Source organism: Arvicanthis niloticus, chromosome 16, assembly GCF_011762505.2.
Source record: "Arvicanthis niloticus isolate mArvNil1 chromosome 16, mArvNil1.pat.X, whole genome shotgun sequence".
NCBI lineage: Eukaryota > Metazoa > Chordata > Mammalia > Rodentia > Muridae > Arvicanthis > Arvicanthis niloticus.
This window is the reverse complement of record NC_047673.1, coordinates 59,441,623-59,463,052: the sequence shown is the minus strand read 5'-3', so window position 1 is coordinate 59,463,052 and position 21,430 is coordinate 59,441,623. Positions and strand designations below refer to the sequence as shown.

Here is a 21,430-nt window from a genome sequence, read left to right as displayed (position 1 = left end):
ATTAACACCCTGTGCCATCTCAGCAGTCAATAAAGCTCTTTATAAAGTAGCCTAACTCAACCATTTTGTTACAGTAACGAAAACCAACTCTCCAGAATGGAGAGATGGCTCAGCGTTTAAGAGCACTGACTGCTCTTCCAGAGGTCCTGAGTTCAATTCCCAACAACTACATGGTAGCTCACAACCATCTGGAATGAGGTGTGATGCCCTCTTCTGGTGTGTCTGAAGACAGCTATAGTGTACAAAAATAAATAAATAAATAAGTAAATCTAAAAAAAAAAAAAAAGAAGAAGAAGAAAAAAGAAACAACTCTTACTTTAAAGTCAGCAGTTACTTTTTTTTTTTTAAACACCACATGAGCTGAGTTTTCTTTCAGGTGATAAGTATATGCATGTGTATCTCATCCCAGAACAGCCTAAGCCCCAAGCTCCTCACCATCTCTCTCCTCTTCACTAAGAGCAGTATCTACAGATGACCAGCAAGAAGCAATGGAAAAGCAACAGGTCTGCAGCAGCCTCCTGCCTGAACTTGACTACTCCAAGAGCTGAGGACCCAGGAAACTCTCCAACTGCTTCTCCACAGAAGAAAATAACTCCAGTTGAAACTTGTGTCCACATGGTCCCCTGACAGATTTAGAACTCAAATTATAGCCTCAGTAGGAGTCTTCACAAAAGACTCAAATTAAGCAAGACCCGGATGGAAAAGGAACAGGGAGAGACTGTGTTAAGTCAAACTAGAAAGAAAAGTAAAGGTCGAGCTGAACAGAGAGACACAACTTGTGGAAATGCTAAACCGAATGGCTCACCCACTTTGGTGCTCTACTCAGGCCAGCTCTCTTGGTTCCCAGCCTGAAACCAGCCTGTGGACTCGAAGCGGTTAGAACTTACTCAGATTTCAAACTGAGTTCATTTTTGTCCTGTGGACCATCTCTCAATGCCAGCATTCATTTCCTTAGGCTCTTGAGAGCTCTGCCTTGGCAAAGCAGATAAAATTAGCTACTGCAGTGACTTGGAATCCAGGGTGGGCCACTAAAAAAAATACATAAGAAATTTGTAAACACCATGGAAAACCTTCCTTTGGGCCAGGTCAAAGTCACCTAAAACTTACAGAAATGTAGTTAAGTCCTCTGTCTCTTGCCCCCTTTGCACCTTTCCCAGACCTAGGATGACCCATTTCCTGCTTTTGTCCTTTCAAACCAAGGTCACAACTTGGGGCTCCTCTTTTGATCAAGGGGTAAATCAGATGCTCAAGACAGCAGGAAGCCCTGAAAGAGCAAAGGAGTGCTTTCTTCTCTTTTCTTCAGGAAGTAAGGTCCTCTGTCTGCAGAGAGGACTGAGGGATAGGACAGGAAGTGGGTTCCCCCCATAGGCTTGACCTTGTGATAATAGGGAGACAATGTTTCTGCCTTGTCTCTCAGTGCTCACAGTCTTCTGACATTGGCCTCGGATGTCAGGAAAATGTAATACAGTATGGGACATTGCCCACCTACAATGCCAGCACTCAAGAGGCTAAATGCAGGAGGACTACCAAAAGTCTGAGGTCAGAGTGAGCTACATGGAAAGACCCTGCCAAAAAAAAAAAAAAAAAAAAAAGGAAGGAAGGAAGGAAGAAAGTTGGGTATGGTGGCCCATGACTTTAATCTCAGTGCTTGAAGAGTCAGAGACAGGCAGATCAGAAAGATCTCTGTGAGTTCCAGGCCAGCCAAGTCTACATAATAGAGATCTTGTCTCTAAAAAAAATTGTTTTAAAAGAGAGAAAGAAAAAGGGAAAACCGAAAGAAAATACAGTAACACACCTATAAACACCCTCAAATCCCAGGATATTGAAAGATATTACAGGGAAATTTTTTTTTGTTGTTTTGCTTTGGGTTTTCTTGTTGGGTTTTTTTGTTTTTTTTTTTTTTTTTTTTTTTGCATATGTCTCCCAACTTTCCCTCTAGCCACAACAGTCTCAGTCCTCCGAAAACTAAGATAAAAGTCATGGGGAAAAAAATCTGACACTTTGGAAGCTTAAACAAGATGATTCAAGGACAACTTAGCTACATACATGGACACTTGGAGAGCAGCCTGGGCTACACAGTAAAAGACCCTGTCTAAAAATTAAAACACAGTGATGACCGAGAAACCCAAAAACTAAACAAAAGAAAACATGTCTAAGTCTTTCTCTTCACACAGAGACTTGGATACCATACAAAAATAGAGGAATCTTGAAATTAGTGGCTCCAAGGCTAACTAGTAAGTCTCTCCCACAGCAATGAAGGAGGGAAATCTCAAGAAGGGAAAAATCCCAGGAAAGTAGATAGGGAACGCCTATGCTGCAGAACCCCTCAGAAAATTGAGGAATCCATAGTGCCTTTTATAAGGAAAAGGGACCTATAATGCCATCAGTCTTCAGGCGACGGCAGGAAGATGACCATGAATTTGTAGCTACCCTGGGTGCAGAGTGAGTCCCAGACCAGCCCCTGTGAGACCCTGACTCAAAAAAGAAGGATGCACGCCTTTGGTCCCACCACTGGAAAGGTGGAGGCAGGCGGATCTCTGAGTTCCAGACCAACATGGTCTACAGAGCAAGGACAGCCAGTGTTGCACAGAGAAACCTTGTCTCAGAAAAAAATTCAAGGAAAATCTTGCTAGACAATCTTAACTCAAGGACAGCCTAAGGTATGTAACAAAACTAAGTCTCAAAAAAATTAAATTCAAAATGTGGAAAGACCAGGCATGATGATACAGGCCTTTAATTCTAGCTCACAAGGGCCTCTGCAGGCAGATCTCTATGAGTTAAAGGCCACCAGTTAGAGTTACACAGTGAGACACCCCTCCCCCCACCTCCAAAAAAAAAAAAAAAAAAAGGAGACTGTAAAGCTTGCTAAAAAAATTAGGGACAGCAGGCAGTGGTGGCACACATCTTTAATCCCAGCACTTGAGAGACAGAGGCAGGCGGATTTCTGAGTTCAAGGCCAGCCTGCTCTACAGTGTGAGTTCCAGGACAGTCAGGGCTATACAGAGAAACCCTGTCTGGAAAAACAAAAATTAGGGACAGTTCAGAAAAGTGGGGAAAACCTCGAAGGAGCACTTCAGATTTAGGAAAACTTGGGAAAAGAAAGAAGTCACTCAAAATAAGGACAAAAAAAACAGGGAGAGAAGTTCAGAAAGGGGATCTGTCAAAAAAAAAAAAAGGAAAAACAGAGAAACAACCTCCCCAGAAAACTGTGAGAGGAGGTTCCCTGAGAGGCAAGGTAATGTCAGAAACATCCTCCATAGAAGAAAGAGGTCCTCAGAAAGAAGTGTCTCCTAAGGGAAGTAGAACCTTCCTGAAGGAGGCAAGGAATCCTAGAAAGGAAGGGGGGGGGGTGCTCATCAGACAAAAAGCCACCTTTTACAGAAGCAAGGGACTGTGGCCAAAAACCCTGGAAAAGGAGGGGAGGGGCTCAGAGAATGACTACACTCTCAAAGAGGCAGGGTACCTCGGGGAGGTAAGGGTCTCAGAAATAGGAGCTCCCCTCGAGAACTCAGAAGGTCTGAAATAGGGTTCCTCTCAATAAGGTATCAGAGAGACTCCCCTGAGACAGTTTAAGGTTCTCTCAAAAAGAGGTTCTCCCTCACAAGTAGGGGTTCACAGGCGGGGCTGCGGGGAGGATGTAGATAAACAGGGGTCCCTCAGGTTAGATTCCTCAGAAAAGTTGAGTCAGAAAAAGCAGTGCCCCCCTCAGAAAGGAGACACTCTCAGAAACACAAGACCTCCCTTTCCAGGGTACTCGCGGAAAGGCAGGGGTTCTCTGGAGAAGGAGCACCCTGAGAGGTGGGGTCCTATAAAGAAAGGGCACCTTCAGACACCAATCCCCCTAGAGAAAGGGTGCCCTCAAACAAGGAGTACCCCAGAAAAGGGCACTCTCAGACACCCGGGGTCCTCCACAGAGAAGGGAGCTCTCAGAGACGGGGGACCTTCCGACGCAGGTTCCCGAAAGAGTCCAGTAGGGAAACGCACCAGCCCGGCCAAGCGGAAGCCGGGGGAGCCCGGGGCACCGGAAGCCGGGGACCCCGGCAGCGGCGCCTGCCCCGCACTCACCGAAGTTGCTCGGCTCCGCGCGATCCGCAGCTGGGCCCCGGACCAGCCTCGGGCAGAGAGCTCGGGTCCGGTCTGGTCGCGTCCCACGGCGACGGCTCCCTCGGGTGGCGCCTGAGGCAGCGGTGGCGACAGGACGACGGACGACCGACGGACCGACTGCGCGGGCGGCGCGGGGCGCGCTCAGGCAGCGAGGGTGCGCGTGCGCGCGCCGAGGCGCTGACCCCGGGCGGAAGGAGCTGCCGCGGCGCGCTCCGGGCCGCCGCTCGGTCTCACCGCTCCTTCTCACACTGAAATTGCCCGCTTCACAGCCCGGCTTCCCCGGTTGCTAGGCAGATTTTGCCTCTCACACTTCCGGGTTGAGGCACGTCTCTCCGAGTGGCGGCGCCGCAGGCCAATGAAGTCTGGCCGGGGCGCTCAAGATCGGCACCCCACAGGGGGTGTGGCCAGCCTCAGAACAGACAGTTACCAGCAGCCAATGAGCGCGTTGGCCGGCAGCCCCTCCGGATCGCGCCGGTGGCTGGGACGGGCCTAGGGGGCGGGACAGGATGACTGACAGACGAGCATCCAATGGAAGAATGGAGCGGGTTGCGAAGCCCGTCAACTCGCCGCGGGTGAGCTTTAGGTTTGGGGCGGGAATGCCGTGAGGGGTGCGGTCTTGGAGGACACGTCAATTCGTGGCCGGCTTGCTGGGACCTTGGAGGGTGGTTCGATTGGGCTGCCGGGCGGCCAGCAACTGGCTGAGCTGAGGGTTCCCCGCTGTGCTCAGCAGGGGCGCCCCACCCACAATGCACCGGAGGCTGTCGGGCCTGGACAGGCGCTTGAGTAGACCTCAAGTGGCTAGTGACCTGGCTCGGTTCCCGTGGGCGCTGGGGCTCCTGCGTTCTTCCAGTGGAGCCGTGGCCGTGGTCGTGGCCGCCGCCACCTTCTGAAGAGCGTCCCGGGACGCGTTCTCGGCCCGTTCGGAGGAGAATCTTCAGGTTCGCGTCGCTGATCCGGTTCTGAGGATGCGGTCGGCGATCTCGGCCTTCACCCACTTTTCCGAGAATTGCCTGAATGAGGATACTTTGTGGGTGCCGCGGTTCAGCATCCCTGAATCTTCTGAATGCGTGCACCTATCTGGATGGAAGCCCACCCCTAACCCTGTAGATCCCGTGCCACCACACCTAGAGGAGAGATTTGGGACTAGAGCAGCTCTAGATTTCCCTTCAGCCTTTACTCAAGTTGTAGCCTTTTAACTTTTTTGTTTCTTCTTTGAGACCCAGCCTCATTTTGCATCCCCGGCTGGCCTGAAACTTACAACTCTCACAGATGTCTGCTTGCCTCGCTCTACCCTCTGAGTTCTTTCGGTTCTATTTTGTTTGGTTTGGGGGAGGGGTCCTTTATTATTTAGCGTTTATTCTATTTATTGGATTTGCTGTGCATGCCATGACAAGCATGTTTAAGTCAGAGGACAGCTTAAAGGAGTCGGGCCTCATTTTCTACTATGTGGGTCCCAGAGATCAAACTCAGGGCCTCAGGCTTGGTGGCAAGAACCTTTTTTTGGTTGGGGGGGGAGGGGTCCAAGACAGGCTTTCTCTGTGTAGCCCTGGCTGTTCTGGAACTCACTCTGTAGACAAGGCTGGCCTCAAATTCAGAAATCCACCTGCCTCTGCCTCCCACATGCTGGGATTAAAGGCGTGCGACACCACTGCCTGGCAGGTGGCAAGAACCTTTACACTTTGAGCCCACTGTTTTGTTTTTGAGACAGGGTCCTAGAGATCTATGTAGAGCAGGCTACTCTTAAACTTAAAAGATTCTCCCTTCCTCTACCTTTCAAATACTGGAATTGCAGGCATGGCCCACCAAGCCTGCAGGATGTTTTGTTATGTCGCCTGTATAGCAGATCATGACCTTGAATTCGACTATGCAATGATGAACTCTTGGTCTCTCCATCTCCACAATTTCTCTGCTAGATAGGAACTTTCCAAAAACTTTTCTGCTTCCCAGCCACTTCCAGATAGAAGCTAATCTGTCAGATTCAGCAAAGGAGCTTTAACTATCTTCCCCCATTTTTTAAAAGTATTTATATTATGTGAATAGTTATTTTGCTTGCCTGTACCAAGTACAGTGCCCCCACTGTATGCCAGAAGAAGGCATCAGATCCCCTGGGACTGGAGTCATAGACAGTTATGAACTGCCATTTAGAGTCTAGGAATCAAACCTGGGTTACGAAAGCAGCCAAGTACTCTTAACCTCTGAGCCATCATTCTGGTTCTGTCCCTTTTTAAGCAGTATCTCATGTAGCCCAGGTTGGCCTTAAATGTCCTTGAGTTACAAGTAAGGCCTTGAACTCTTGATCCTCAGGCTTCTCCTTCCCAAGTATGACAGGTATGTGTCATCACACCCAGCTTCTGCAATGCTTGTGCTCATCAAGTAGCTGTCTAATGGAGCTTTATCTGCAGCCCCCTCTGACTTCCTTCAGCAGGGTCTCTTGTTGCTCAGACTGGTATTAAACTCCTCTTTCTGTCTCCATCTTTCCTGTGCCAAGATGACAGGAGTACACTACCAGGCTTGACCCCTAATTCATTCCAAAGTCCTTGCCTGATTTGCAACCCTCCCCCATAGGACCCAGCTTTGTCTAAATAGGTAACCAAATAACCTAGTGAGTCAAGGTCATGAAAAGGCAGTGATGAGAAAGACCTTCAGCTCAAGATGCAGATGGTAAGCTGGGATGACTGTTACTCAATCTAACAGTCGCTCGCGGCCAGGCAGCTTACCAAAGGGAAGTTGTTACTGGAGAGATCTTAGGAGCCAAGAAGAATGAAATAAAGAGAAGCAGACCTATGTATTATACCAGGCAGAGTTGTACATTGAAGTGATCCAGAGACACCGCTATACTAATGTTAAGGAAGAAGCTCCAATAAAATAATGGGTGAGAACTAGAAAGCGCTCAAGTATTCCATGTGAACCTTGAAGTCTTGTGCTTTTATGAGAAGGATAGACTCATGCTTACAAGAAAGCTGAAGTTTTGGAAGAAAAGTAAGTTCAGATAGTAACAGGGATTGGGAGGGACCATGACTTCCTGAGTGATCTCAAACTGGCCCCAAATGATGAGGGCCGATGCAGCATTGCTGACTAAGGAAGGAAGCCATCGTAAACACAAAGATGTGCTCCCTACACACTTCTGGCACCTCTGCTCCCAGAGCTACCACCTTCCCTTAATGTTGAACCCAAGGGCTGCCAGAGTTGGAAATAAACCCATGCCTGCTACTTCCTAAAAAGGCCAGTCATCACTCTCACTGTTCAAGAAGTCAGAACCCTGAGCCAGGCCTAATGGTGCACATGTTAGCACAGGGGAGGCTGAGGCAGGAGCATCTCAAGTTTAGGCCATCCTGGGTTACAGAGAAAAACAAGAAATATGCTCAAAGGCCCAGGTTGGCTTAGGGCTTACTATGTAGTCTAGGATGACCTAGCACACATAGTCCTCTTGGTAGGTGTGTTCCATTACATCTAGCACAATTTATTGTTGAATCAACAATTACTGATGGGATCAAAGATCAGCATATTATGTAACTCCTCCACTGGATGCAGAAGAGAAAGACAGGCACACTCAGCTACTGTTACTGGTCTGCATCAACTGTAGTATTACATCTTAACTGGCACTTGTATTATTTAAATCTCAAATCCAGAAGCAATTATGATACTTATTGCTCTTGCAGAGAACTGGATTTAATTCCCAACGCTCACATGGTGACTCACAACCCTCTGTAACTCCAGTACCAGGGGATCTGGTGTATGTGGCGCACTTATATAAATAGAGGCAAAGCATTCATACACATAAAAGCTTTAAATCTCCAGTGGAGCAGCATGGTCAAAGGTGAGCAAGCACTATGGTTTCAGGAGAGCATGCTCATATTAACAATCAAAAATTGGTGCTGGAGAGATCACTCCGTGTTTAGATCAGTGGACTCCGTGTTTAGATCTGTGGTTACTCTTGCAAAAGACCCAGTCTTTGGTTCCCAGCATCCACCAGGCAACAAATGTGGTACACATACAAACATGCAGGCAAAACACATGAAGTAAACATAAGTGTTAAAAAACTGATAAGCAGTACTCTAGTGTCCAGCTCAATCTACCCTCCTACAGTAAACACTCCTGAGGCCACCAAGATGGCACAGGAGATGACGGTGCTTGCTTCTAAGCTTGACAACTTCAGTTTGGTCCCCTAGTACCTATATAATAGAAGGACAGAACCAACTTCCACAGGTTGTTCACTAACCTCCACATGTGTTTTGTCATGTATGCCCACACACAAATAAATGTAAAAACTAAACTACTACTGTACTGGTAAAATAATCCAAATAAATAATCAAAATTTTTGAGCCCTAGACTGGGAATGCAACTCAGTTGATAGAGAGCTTGCCCACTGTGCAGTGTCCCTTCCCAGCACCACATAAACTAGGTGTGGTAGTGCACACCTGTCGCCCCTGAATTTAGGAAATAGAGGGAAGAAACTCAGAAATCTAAGGTCATCTTCATCTTCGTAGTTGAAGGACAGCCTAGGCTAAGAAACAACAAAAAAAAAATCCTGGCCTTTTAGTTGTCGGTGAACTCTCTCAGAAGAGACACTCCAGGTAGATGTCCTAGTGAAACTCCTGAACTTCAGAGCCAAGGGCAGCCTGGTTTTATAATAAAAACTGAAGCAGAGCCATGTGACTGAAGGATAAGTTTCCTTTCCCTGGTGGAAGCTGATTGCATCTCTTCACCAAGGCGTGGCCCTTCCTGGGTCTGGGAAATCAACCTGGCGAAACAGGCTGAGTGACATTCAAGCCCATATAGGGAAATGGGAGCTGACCCAGGCGGCCCCACAGGCGTTAGGAAGGCGGGGCCTCTGCCAGCCGGAGACCTGCTGCTGCTCTCCTCTCCTGAGAAGTCTCCTCCGGTAGAGGAAGCTGTTCGCCGGCACTGAGAGGGACCGCTGAGTAACGTCACAGACTGACAGCAAAAAGGTTATAGCCTCTGGGCGCGAGGGCCCAGGGCTGTCCCGGCACAAAGGAGGCTGCGGAAAGAAGGCTAGTCTGAGTTACAGAGTGAGACCCTCTTTTGAGAAAACAACACAAAAGCCAGATGCCTTGCCTCAAGCCTGTAATCCCAGCACTTGAGAAGAGGGTCACTGTGCGTTTGAGAACAGCCTGGCTTGCAGAGGAAGGGGAGGGGAAGAAAAAAGAGAAAAGGGAAGTGGGCTTTGGAGAGACGGCTTAGGGGCACTTGCTGCTGCTCTTGAGGGTGACCCAAATACCCACAGTAGGGCAGCTCTGTGTGCAGCTCCAAGGGATCCAACGCCCTCTTCTGTCGTCTAAGGCCACCTGCAAGGCACAAATAGACATGTTAATAATATATCTTTAAATATATCTTTATTTTTAAAGAGGAAAAAATGAGGAAAGAGAGAAAACTGTGTGTGTTAACCCACAACTGTCACACCAGCACTTAGAAGGCAAACACGTGAGGATTAGGAACTTAAGGGCTATCTTTAGTCAGGTATGGAATTCCAGAACAGCCTAGGCTACAAGGATAAGAAGGGGCACAGAAAGAGGGAAGAAGAAAAAAAAAGAGAGACAAGAAGGGAGGGAGGAAAGAGAAAAGGGAGCTAGGTTAAAGCTATACAGAGTCACTAAGTGGCAGAGTTGCCTTGCATAGAGCTGAGGACCACACCCTCCATCCCGCAGGCATCTTCCTTCCTTAGTGTTTGCCAAACTTGTGTGTGTGTGTGTGTGTGTGTGTGCGCGCGCGCGCGCGCGCGCGGGGGGGGGGGGGGCAGTGCATGAGCGCAACCCTGTGCTTCCCTAGAGAAAATCAAGCAGACACCTACAAGCAAGGATGGAGCAAACTGTGGTTTTATTGAAATTAGTTTCTAGAATATACAGAAGCAAGGCCAGACTGAGCTCAGGAGCCCTTTCAGCCAAGCATTTTGTAGACAGGGTCTTGATATGTAGTTCAAGCTGCCTGATATTCCTGTCTGCCTCCTAAATATGGGGTCACAGGCCTGTGCCACCACACAAAGCCGCTGGCTGAGTTTTTAAAGATATTTAACATTTTTAAATATTTAAATATTTTTAATTTTTTAAATTTATTTTTATTTATATGAGCACACTGTAGCTGTCTGCAGACACACACCAGAAGAAGGCATCAGATCCCATCACAGATGGTTGTGAGCCACCATGTGGTTGCTGGGAATTGAATTCATGACCTCTGGAAGAGCAGTCAGTGTTCTTAACTGCTGAGCCATCTCTCCAGTCCATATTTAAATATTTTTAAATATTTTATTGTTCACCAGGCCTGATGATTCTAGCACGTGGGGAGGCAGAGCCAAGGGAATCTCTGTCATTCATATATATATATATATATATATATTTTTTTTTTTTTAATGATGTATATGTGGGGTGTGTGTGAATGCAGGCATGTGAAAGAGTTACAGGTAGTTGTGAGCTATTCAACATGGTGCTGGGTCTGAACTCAGGTGGATGACCATCAAGTTCTGATCTTCCTGCTTTCATCTCCCAACTGCTGGAATGACAGCTACCGTACGTGGGACCCAGGGATTTTGTGTGTCAGCTGATCTACAGATGTTTTAACCAATGAGCTACAGTGACTTCTCCACCACCAGGAAGAGCATTTCTTTCAACTCCAGTTTCTGAACGAGAAAGCATTCTTCCAAGACATGAGCTGCATAGGAAGAAGGAAGGGGGCTCATTCATGGCCACCTGGGGCTTCTGTAAGGTCTAAAGACAGCATCACTACAAAGCAGGCACCTCTTTGCCTCCCCGAATGTGGGTGTGGTCCCACCTGGGGTTTGTGATGCTGTCTCAGGCCCTCCAGTCCCTCCTACCCCTTCCACAGGTAATTGAACCTAGCCCAGAGAGTGAATTCGTGTAGTCTTTTCAGATTTCTGGAGAACACTGCCCCCTGCTGGAACATTTTGCCCCAACCATCCGCTCTAAGTCTGGATGTTTACTTAAAGTGAGCCTCCAATTTAGGTGCTGGGAATCAAAGCTCAACCTTATAGAAGAGTAGACTCTAGACTCTGCTCTTAACTGAAAGCCAGCCATTTTTCCAGCTATAGAGAAACAGAGAATGGGAGGGAGGGAGGGAGGGAGGGAGGGAGGGAGAGAGAGAGAGGCGCTACAAGACCTGAAGGACAAGCCTAGCCCTGTCAGAAACTGATGGCTGCTCAACATCTCTAAAAGAATGCTGAGAAGCAGCAGGTCTTGTATTTAGAAATGTCCTTCATTAAAGGGACAAGTGTGATCAGCCAACAAATCCTGAGACTGGAGGAGGGAAGCAAGCCCAGACCTTCTCCTAGGGAAGTTTTTTCATAGATTATTGCCAAAGGATAAATCCACTTTAGTTTAGGATGACCTTGAACTCTCCTGCCTCCTCCTCCCAAGAGCTGAGATCATGAGTGCAGCAGGACCCGGTTTCCTTGAAGTTCAGGTTGGCCTCAATTGTGTAGCTCAGAAGGACCTTGAACTTGTCTTGGTTGTTGTTTTAAGACAGGATTTCTCTGTGTAGCCGGGCTGTTTTGGAACTCTGTTGACCACTGGCCTTGAACTCAGTGATCACCTGCCTCCTGAGTGCTGGGATCAGAGGTGTTTCTCACCCCCAGCTGACCTTGAACTCTTAGTCCTCCTGCCTCCCCTGAGCCTGCTGCCATACCCAGTTTAAACTACGAGAGGCTTTGTGGATGCTATGTAGGCACTCCACCGACAGAACATGAGTCACATCCCTCTTTATTTATTTGAAACAAGGTACTGTTTTGTAGCCGAGGGCAGCCTGGTGCCCTGGTGGCCTCTACCTCCCAAATGGTAGGGTTTCCTCCCTTCCCTCTCCCCTTTTAACCAGGGTCTTCCCATGTATCCCAGGATGGCCTAGAATTTGAGATCCTCTTGCCTCAGTCTCCCCAGTGCTGGTGTAACAGGTCCCTGCTGCTAGCCCCCTGCATGGATCAAAGAGGTCACTGAAAAGACACAAGGTGTGTTGAAGCTTGCCTTTAATCCCACTCCCTCCACTCCAACACCCACCCACCTACCCTGTCTAAAATAAGCAACAAACAAACAAACAAACACATCCTTGACCAAGCCGCTAATGAGGCAGACACAGAAAGATTGCTTGTGCTGGGCAGTGGTGGCGCACGCCTTTAATCCCAGCACTTGGGAGGCAGAGGCAGGTGGATTTCTGAGTTTGAGGCCAGCCTGGTCTACAACCCTGTCTCGGAAAAACAAAAACAAAAAAACAAAACAAAACCAAAAAAAAAAAAAAAGAAAGAAAGAAAGAAAGAAAAGAAAGAAAAGAAAAAAGAAAGCTTGCTTGTAGCCAGGAGTTTAGGGATTGCTATCTAGCGTGTCCAGCATTTATACTGTAATAAGTTAGCATAACCTTGGAGGAGTCTAGAAAGATGAAATGGCAATGGGCCATAAATCACCTCAAAGCATCACATCACATTGGTGCTGTCCCTGGGTCAATTTGTATGCAAAAGCCACTCAGCCAAGCCACTCAGCCTCTGGTGGCCAAAGCCAATTCTGACACATGACCTGGGGTGGGCTTTGGGAAGGCATGCTTTGTCATCTATGTTTGCACTCTAAAGGACTCCTTGGTGAGAGAACATAGTCCTGTGAATGAGGGACCTGGGTGTAGCCCAATAGTGACTTCCTTCCATCAGGTCAGTGCCAGAGAATGTTCTAGAGGCAGACAGAGCTTCCTGGAGAAGGCCAGGGGAACAGTGACTAGGTGACTGGAGTACATGGGTTGGGGGTCTGGCTCTGAGGCCTCTGTATCATTTCCCTGGTGGGAAATGGCTCAGGCTACTTTCCTGTGGGTCCCTGGGTCCCTGCTGTGGGACTGCACCTTATTCCAAGAGTTGGGACTGAGTCAGCCCTGTCTTCTTCTGTCCCATGTGTGGCATAGATATGCCAGCACCGCCTCCAAGGTTAGGTTCCAGAACTGGGGTCCAGAGCACAGAGAGGGCTGTGCATGGAGGTTGGAGACATTCCTTTCTTTTCCTTCAGAGGACTTCTGTCCTAGCCCAATCCTCTGTCTTCACAGGATGTCCCTCTAGATGCCAACTTAAATGATATGCAAGGCAATAGGAGAGTCTGGTAGAAGCCCTCACTTTCCACAAACATCATGAGCAGGGCTGGTGGCTTGTGTCTACACCCTTATTTAGTTATACACAGTGATAACTGGTCCTGTGTGTATGCACACATGTGTGGAGGTATGTGCATCTGTGTGTAGAGGCCTAAGGTTAATGTCACCTCTCTCCCTCAATCTATCTACCCTATAAATCTGGCAGGGCATCTTATTGAACAGGGATCTTATCTCATTGAGTCTGCTGATCTAGTCAGCCCACTTACTTTAGAGATTTTCTGTTGCTACCTCCTGAATACTGGGATTGTAGGTGGCCCCCATGCCCACCTGCTTTCCCTGCTTTTCTTGTTCTGAGAATCAGAACTCTAAGATCATGCTATGATCTCCCCAGCACATCTGGGACTTTATGTTTGTTTTTTCAAGACAAGCTTTCTCTCTGTAGCCCTGGCTGTCCTGGAACTCACTCTGTAGACCAGACTGGCCTGGAACGCACAAAAATCCACCTGTGTCTGCCTCCTGAGTGTTGGTTGGTTTTAAAGGTGTGAACCATCATCGCCCAACATGACTTTTTAAAAAAAAATTTTAATTAATTTATTTATTTTATGTACTTGACCCCACTCTTGCTGAAACACCAAAAAAGGACATCGGATCTCATTACAGATGGTTGTGAGCCACCATGTATTTGCTGGGAATTGAACTCAGGACCTCTGGAAGTGCTCTTAACCACTGAGCCATCTCTTCAGCTCTACCCCCTTTTATTATTAACATTCAAAACAAATTTTTCAGAGGACCTGGGTTTGTTTCCCAGCACCCACATGGCAGCTCACCACTGTCTCATACCCTCTCTGGCCTGGTACCAGGCACACAGACACACATGTAGGCCAAACACCTACACACATAAAATAAAACAAAAGCAAATGTTAAAAATTTAATGAGCCGGGCAGTGGTGGCACACACCTTTAATACTGGCACTTGGGAGGCAGAAGCAGGCGGATTTCTGAGTTTGAGGCCAGCCTGGTCTACAGAGTGAGTTCCAGGACAGCCAGAGCTACACAGAGAAACCCTGTCTCGAAGAAAAAAAAAGAGAGAAAGAGAGAGAGAAAAAAATTTTAATGAGCCAGGCCAACTGACTCACACTTTTAATCCCAGCACTCAGGAGGCAGAAGCAGGCAGATCTCTCAGAATTTGAGGCCAGCCTGGTGGTCTACAGAGCAAGTTTCAGGACAGCCACACAGAGAAAGCCTGTCTTGAAAGAAAGAAACAAACAAACAAAAATAATAAAGATTTAAAGTTTTTGTGTGTATATGTGTATGTTTGTGTAGTCTTCTACAGGAACAGTAAATTCTCTTAGTGGCTTAGCTCTCTCTAGCTCATTCCCCTTCCAAATATTTGACCCAGGGTCTCATGGAACCCAGGCTTGAGTAAATTCTGGGTAGCTAAGGAAACTAAGAACTCCTGACCCTTCTACTTCCACTGCCTCAATGCCAGGATGACTGGCTCAGCCAAGAGATATCTCTGTTGTTGTAGTAAAGTCCTAGTTTTGCTTCTCAGCCCCATGTTTTTAGAAATAAGACTCAAACTTAAATTATATTCACAAATACCTTGGTCATATAGCTAGGCTCTGTTTTGATTAAATCATAACTAAAGATACCCATTTATTTTAAGCTACATGTTGTCATGTGGCTGGTTATCTGTAATTATGTACCATGTGTCCATGTGTTTGTCTCACCTCTTTGGGCTTCTCTTTATATAAATTTAAGATTGAGTACTGTATCCATCAGTAGAGGGTCCTGCCCTGACTTTATTGTGTAGACCAGATTTGTCTAGAATTTACAGAGATCTGCCTGTCTCTGTCTCCCTGCCATTTGCTGTTATGTGTAAATCAGACACCGTGCTTCCCTTGGCAATGCCCCTTCTGTGTGCACCCCTCTCCCCTGTCCCTTTGTTTACAGGGAGGTATTTTGGCCTTCGAGTGTAGTAGCTAACCTAGGGCGGCATTTTCTCACACCATGAATACAGAGCATTAATTCCCATAGGACAGGGTTGGGCTGACCTGCAGTGCCAAGCTTGAGAGGACCTGGGGTGGCTTATCCATAGCTGTGGTCTCTGGGAAGTCACCACTGGTTTTCTCATCTGCTGCTGTGTGGGCTGCACTCAGCCGGTGTGTAAATAGGAGCAGGAGCTGATTCCTCCCTTTCAGACTTTCTGCCCTTGGGAGAAGCCACAACTTTTGTGTTTTGCTTTTTACTTTAGTAGGGGGAGACAGAAGTAAAAATGATGAGGCTGTGGAGTATTCCAAGGATGAAGGTGGTCGCACAGAGTGTGGTGCAATATTGACTTGGTTGCAAAAGGCTTGCTGATTAAAGAGAGTATGGACCTGGAGCTGGTCTTAATGTGCAAAGACAAACCCAAGGAAACGCTGCTAAATACCGTCAAAGACAACCTTCCTATTCAGATTCAAAAACTGACAAAAGAAAAATTCCAAGTAAAACAGTGTATAAATAAAGTGTCCTTTATAATTCGAAACACCAAAGAGCCAACAATGACTTTAAAGTGATTCTTACTTCCCCTCTAGCCAGGGACCAAATTAGAAAGAGAAGAAGGTGAATGAAAAAGAAAGACATCGTGGGTTAGGAATCAAAAAAACATAGCCCTTAGGGCTGGCCAATTGGAGTTGAAGAGCAGCCCAGGTGAAACATAATAAATAATAACTCGGGATTATCAATAGAAAAGTAGATTCTAATTTGCCCAGGCCTAGCACGGATTAAGGCTTATTATAAACATAAAAGTTGCATGTGTCTTTTATCCAGAAACTAAATGGTCAAAGACAAGGTAAAAACTCCAGATTGGGATTAAACGTTTCTACAACACATGTGAAGGGGTTAGAGGAGGGTGGATTTGGAATGACCTGGTTGGAGGAGAAGGTAGTAGGGGAGGAGAAAGCTGCCAGGAGGGGAGATGGATGATGGGCATGTGGCTGGGGTACACTGCTGGGAAAGGAGCCAGGCCAACAGTTAGAACAGTAGATTAGGGGTCACCCCCCAGTAATTGTCAAAGCCAAATAAAATAACCACAGTCTGAGTCTCATTTATTTATAAGCTAGTCAGGATAAACTTAAATTGTTTGTACAGCATATCTCGTCCTCCTCCCATTACAGCAGCCCTTATTTGTCCCTGATTGTCCTCATCTACCACATGTTGGAACCTTGTTAAAGTTTTGGGAGTTCCAAGTCCCCTCAGCTGAGCAAACCTGATGGCCTGAATATGATTCCTGTAGCCCTGGCTGTCCTAGAACTCACTCTGTAGACCAGGCTGGCCTCTGTTCCGCTCCCCTTTTCGAGTCCCCTTCGCCCGCGAAAGAGACACGTGAGGCAGTGTTCTGGTGGTTACTGCAGCGAGGCTTTATTCTTGTATCAGCAGAAGCGGAAAGACCCAAAGCCTGGGAAAGGCACTGCTATATGTACCCTAGAGTGGTGTGTTCACTTTTGATTGGCTGTTCACTCATCACCCCATATTACGCCCCGGGGATGGGCAGTGACTTTGGCGTGCTTTTGCCTTTTGCACCTGCGCAGTTAGTTGTTTACTTGTGGGAGCACAGGATGCCCGCGCCATCTTGTAATGGCGAATGCCGTCACGCTCACTGCGGCTCCGTTATAACAGGCCTCCAACTCAGAAATCCACCTGCTTCTGCCTCCCAAGCACTGGGATTTAAAGGCGTGCGCTACCACTGCCTGGCCTGAGTGTGATTCCTGAAGCCTATATACAGTAGTTAGGAGAATGGACTACAAAGAGTTGTCCTCTGGTCTCTAACACACACACTTCCTCAATAACAACATATGTGTTTCAGAGTTCCCTATCTGAGGGAGGGGCCTGATGTGTCTACAGAACTCCCCGTCATTTCCCCAGTGCCTTGGCATAGAGTTGCTCTGCAAATGTCCAGTCACAGAAGTGATGTCATGCCAACAGCTGGGAAACCTTGGGCCTTTTCTTGACTGATTTGGCAAGTCACAGGGAACTAAGAGGCTGGGACTGAACAGTCACCAGAAGCCCCAAGGAGGTTTCAGCCTGGACATGTCCATGGAGAGACATCTTCATCCTGCCACCCTCACTAACTTCGACTGAGTCCCCTAGACTTTCTGGGATCTTGACTCACACTGGGGTTTATGGTTTCGATACTGAATTTTGTAACTAGCCAGTTTATGAATCACAGTTGTAGATTTTATTAAAAATTTGTATTTTTAAGTTGGGCATAGTGGCATACACCATTAATCCCAGGACTAAAGAGGCAGAAAGCAGACGGGCAGTGGTGGCGCACACCTTTAATCCCAGCACTCAGGAGGCAGAGGCAGGCGGATTTCTGAGTTTGAGGCCAGCCTGCTCCACAGAGTGAGTTCCAGGACAGCCAGAGTTATACAGAGGAACCCTGTCTTGAAAAACAAAAAGGCAGAAAGCAGAGGGACTTTCTATGACATTAAGGTTAGCCTGTTATACAGAGCAAGTTTCAGGCCAGCTAGGGCTACATAAACCATGTGGTAAGAAAGAAAGATCTTTTAAAGTTCTATTATTAGTAGTAATACATGGATGCACATCTGTGTGGGTATGTGCATGTGTATGCAGTGACCTCTGAGGCCAGAAGAGGGCACAGGGTCATGTGGAACATTAGACATATATTGACAAAATGGTATATACACATAGCATTTGGCAGCTCTCAGGTTTCATCTCTAAAGGTTGCTAAAGAACTCCCCCCCCCCCCCGTGTGTGTGTATGTGTGTGTGTGTGTGTGTATCTGTCTGTCTGTCCTTAAAACAGCTACATGTACTAGGCTGAAGAGACTGTTCAGCAGCTAAGGACACATACTGCTTTTCCAGAGAACTTGATTTTTGGCTTACAACTGCCCAAAACTCCAGTTCCAGGGAAATTAATGCCCTCTTCTGGCTTTCTGGGGCATTGTATACACACATCACACACACACACACACACACAGACACACACACACAAATATACAAATGAATAAAAATAAATCTTTAATGCTGGGCATGGTGACATACACCTTAAACAACACTATTCAGGAAACACAGGCAGCAGGATTTTCTGAGTTCCAGGCCAGCCAGGACTACATGGTTAGGCACTGTTTGAATAAAAAAAAAACCCTTGACATTTCATTATTATTTTTATGTGTGCCTCCCACACAGTGCACAAAAGTCAGGTGACAAGTTGCAGTAATCAGTCTCCTTCCCATACCATGTGGATGGGTGTAAGCACCTTGATCCACTGAGCTCTTGCAGGCTCCTTCTCGATCCTCTGAAGGAGACAAGTCTGTGAGGTGGCTCTGCAGAAACCTTGAATGGTAGTATAGTATGATAAAACGAAACCAGAACCACCAGGGGTCAGTACATATACTTGTCCTTTTCCTGTAAATGAGATTCTGAGGAAATTCCAGATTGCAGCTGGGAAGGGAGAAAGGCCTAAGCTCTTAGTAATTGGACTGGAATTCTTGCTTTCCTACTGGCAAGAGGCTTCAATCATATTGCAGGGTAACAGGTTCCTTTCCCTTTGCATGTCCCCCAAGATTTCTGCTGCTGCTGCTGCTTCTGCTGCTTCTGCTGCTGCTTCTTCTTCTTCTTCTTCTTCTTCTTCTTCTTCTTCTTCTTCTTCTTCTTCTTCTTCTTCTTCTTCTTCTTTTCTCTCTCTCTCTCTCTCTCTCTCTCTCTCTCTCTCTCTCTCCCTCCCTCCCTCCCTCCCTCCCTCCCTCCCCCCTCTCTCTTCTCATTGCCATATACCTTTAATCCCATGGCTAAGGAGGCACAAGCAGGTGGATCTCTGAATTCCAGGTTGGCTTGGTTTACAGAGCAAGTTCCAGGACAGCTGGACTACACAGAAAAACCCTATGTAGGCGTAGATTTTTTCAAAACCTACTGTTAATAAGGGTTCTTAAGTGCTTTAACCTCCCTTCTAGCCCACCACCCACCAGAGGTAGTGGAAAAGAAACGTTATTAAAATACTGGGCAAGTAGACCTGTTTAGAAATTGTTCTTTGGAGAAAATCCCATCTGCTTGTCAGGATATATACCAGTAGTCCAGTTTAGTAGAGTCAGGACAGCGGTGGCAGAGCCTAGCAGAAGAAATAGCCAGGCCTTGCCGGACGGTGGTGGTGCACGCCTTTAATCCCAGCACTTGGGAGGCAGAGGCAGGCGGATTTCTGAGTTTGAGGCCAGCCTGGTCCACAAAGTGAGTTCCAGGACAGCCAGGACTACACAGAGAAACCCTGTTTCGAAAAACCAAAAATAGCCAGGCCTCAGCTGAATTGGCATGAGTCAGTAGGAGCGGCCAGGACCGGCAGGGATATAGTTCTCTGCTGTGTCTCTCTCAACAAAGTGAAGATCAAAGAAGCATGAGACCAACAAAGTGTTGCAAAGCTAGCTATGCAAGCCCCTCCTCCCCAACTCCCATCATTGTCTGTTGAATCCTTTTTATACTTCCTCCAAACATGTGTTCTCCCATGGGTGTTGCCTCAGCAAAACTCCACAGGAGCCTGTATCAGCTGACATCCCTCTGCCAATCAGCTCGAGTCCACGGAAGCATCGAGCCAGCTGTCACCAGAACACCACAGAAGGTTTTTGGTTATGAAGTCACAACAAACCATGTTTAAGGTCTGTTGGTTCCTTAACACCATGCATCCTTTCACATGTTCGCTTTAGCAAAACATCCTTTCACCTATGTCCCCTTCAGGAAAACACTCCTTCACGTGTCTGCTTCAGAAAACACTGACACAACTGACTTTCCAAAGGAACCCTGTAAGTTTCCAGTTCACCCCTGCTTCAAAAAAACTGTGTGTGTCTTATTCACATGTATGTCTGTGTACCACAAGCATACCCATTAACACCAGAACATTGGATCCATGGGTACTGGAATTACAAGTGGATCACAGAGCTACAGTGTAGGTGCTGGAAGAACACTCAGTGCTTTTAAACACTTCAATTTTTGTGTGTCCCTCCGGTGTCCCTCCTTAGTAGGGCATGCCTAGCTGTCTTAGGCTCCTGGGTTTGTTCTGACCTCTGGTGGCCAATGTAGGAGAATATGTAGAGGACAGAGAGATGCACTTCCGGGTCCCAGTTACATTGCAGCAGCTTGTGCTTAACCCCTTAGGGCAATGAAGGAGAAAAGCTGCCACCAGAGTGGGGAACCTAGCCTTGGGTGACAGAGCAGCAGCCCCCCCCCCCCCTTTTGTTTTGATAGGGTTTCTGACCCTCCTGGAACTATTAGACCAGGTTAGTCTCCAAATCAACGGTTCTTTCTGCCTTTCAAGTGTGGGGATTAAAGCCAAATGGCACTATGTGCGCCAGACCCCAAAGAAACAGGACACATCTGTGATGCTTATTAGTGCATTCTCTGCTTCAGGTTTCCTGTTTTATAATTACCCGTGGCTCTTCCATCCACCCCTCCCCTCCCCTAGCATCTTACTCCCTCATAATCTTGTGCTCTTGGTCATCTTTGGTCTTCCCCTCTTGGCCCCAGTTTCTTGATCATCTCGTCATCTCCCCTCTCCTCTCATGGACCAATCCAGTCTGCTGGCCATGCCCCATCAACTACTCTCTCCCTGTTCTGGACTCTTCCAGATGCCTCTAGCTGCACTCCCCCTTATTATCTACAATAAAAACCTTTCCCTCAACCATACTTTGGAGCAGTTATGGCCTCAGTTTACACATCTGATGTTGAAACACTATACAACGCCTAGGGGTTCAATGGATTCTTGAAGATCAAAGTCTTTAGAGCTGGTTGACTTTCAGTCTTGTGAATGTTCATGTATACAAAAGCATGTCAGGGCCAGAGGGGAGCCATATGTGCTTTTAGGCTCCACTTACTTTGCTTAGGCCAGCCGGACAGCGGACTCCAGGGAGAAACTTAAAACCATCGTGCCTAACTTTTCTTTCTAAATGTGTATCTATGAGTGTATGAATGTGGGTCTGATGCTATGACATACATATGGAAGTCAGAGGATAACTTTTGGGAGTTGACTCTCCCCTTTCCACAATGTTCTGGGGAGCAAACTCAGTTATCAGATTTGACAGTAAACTACCCTGAGCCATCTTGCCAACTCCTGTTTTTCAGAGTTATCTTTAATTATGTGTTAATGCTGTAAGGGTTCAGTTATGTGTAGAGGCCAGAAGAGGGTTGTCAGAACCCCTGGAGCTGGAGTTACAGATGGCTGTTAGCTGCCTGACAAGGGTGCTGGGAACTGAACTTGAA

The 21,430-nt window shown here is 47.1% G+C and overlaps 1 protein-coding gene across 2 annotated transcripts in view; it reads right to left on the bottom strand.

The window, feature by feature from the left end:
- Gatad2a (GATA zinc finger domain containing 2A) overlaps positions 1-4,457 on the bottom strand; it is an 89,665-nt gene extending 85,208 nt beyond the window's left edge. For both annotated transcript variants that reach the window (XM_034520369.2, XM_034520370.2), the window contains exon 1: positions 4,066-4,457. The gene's annotated coding sequence lies outside the window, so the exon portion shown is untranslated. The remainder of the gene's footprint in view (positions 1-4,065) is intronic.
- Positions 4,458-21,430: the final 16,973 nt, after the last annotated feature.